General features: G+C 23.9%; 1 long non-coding RNA gene across 1 annotated transcript; it reads left to right on the forward strand.

Moving 5' to 3' along the window:
- The first annotated feature begins 558 nt into the window (after positions 1-558).
- Positions 559-1,052, forward strand: LOC119663438. The gene is made up of 3 exons (XR_005251047.1): positions 559-667; positions 770-878; positions 949-1,052. It is a non-coding gene; the product is annotated as an uncharacterized LOC119663438 (long non-coding RNA).
- Positions 1,053-1,411: the final 359 nt, after the last annotated feature.

Consider the following 1,411-nt stretch of genomic DNA (forward strand, 5'->3'; position numbering starts at 1 on the left):
ACTTTATTTATTGATCACATTTAATTGAAGTTTTTCTGCTGTTATTATATTTTTGCTTGTATCTAGATACTTGGTACTGAGATTTTCCTATTTGGTACCTTTTTTGCGATATACGACTTTTGTTTTTTATAGCGTCTTGCTGTTAAGGTTAATATTTAATACTTAATTATTTTTCTGATCAGGTGCTATGTAATGGAGAACCTCAGATAAACCATATGTAGACAAGACAATGTATTTGAATATAATATACATGAATAAAAGAAATTCGTGCAAAAAAAAAATTAATAAAAAAAATTTATAAATAAAAAAATTTTAAATAATAAAATTTTAAATAAAAAAAATTAAATAAAAAAATTTTAAATTAAAAAAAGTTTAATTAAAATAAAGTTTACAAGAACTCACGTCATGCAAAAATTTTGAACTTAGGCGATTGGTATCTGAATTTGTATTTAAAATTTATATTTATTTGTATTTATATTGTATTTATATTTAAGTAAACTGTGATAATTTATTATAATGTCAGTTAGTTGGAAAATAAGTTTTTGAAATATTGTTGTTATTAAAAATAATAGTGTGTGTTTGAAACACAGATATTATCTTCAATGTATAGAAGATAATAAACGTTCCACAGAAATTCAAGTTGATCGCAAACGAACACGTGAATAATGTGGGAATAATCACAACAATATTTTAAAATTTATATTTAATATTTAAAATTATATTAACAATACTTGAAATAAATAATAAATATATTTTTTATTAATTTTAGAAGTCTTATGACGATGAATTGGTTTGACTTGGCTGTGATTACATGCCTACTACTGATGATACTGACGATGGGCATATATAATTTCCGTTTATTTTTAGAAATACGTGAAGTAAGTTCAAATAAATAATTAATATATATTTAACAATATTTAAAAAACTGTAAAAATAATTTTGATCTAGCTTAAAAGGCCAGGATAACGAAAATTTAGACAGTGTACGTGCCAATTTTTATACGCCGTCCGGTCCGTCGACCCGGATTTCAATTTTTAATCGTTTATTTTATTGGTTTTGAATGATTGGTTTTGAATAAATTTTTTTGTTGTTCAACAATTTAATTAGTATGTTCAATTTAATTTGTTAGTTTGTAAGTTAGTATGTAAGATAGTGCATTGAAAGTGTGTCCCTCATAGCACTTCATTAAATAATTAAATAAAAAAAATATGCACACATCTCTCAAATTAAGTAATACTTTTTCTGGAAACCCGAAATAATTCGTCGCTAAAAATAAATTCTATCTGTATAATAAAATATAATAAGAAAAGAGTATATCATTCATCTGGATCTACAAGAGCACAAAAATTCAGAAATTCAATAAAATGATACTACAGGAGACTTCTTTGGGATGGATAGTCTCAGGTAATAT

Source organism: Teleopsis dalmanni, unplaced genomic scaffold (genome assembly GCF_002237135.1).
Source record: "Teleopsis dalmanni isolate 2A unplaced genomic scaffold, ASM223713v2 unscaffolded_contig_0406, whole genome shotgun sequence".
Lineage (NCBI taxonomy): Eukaryota > Metazoa > Arthropoda > Insecta > Diptera > Diopsidae > Teleopsis > Teleopsis dalmanni.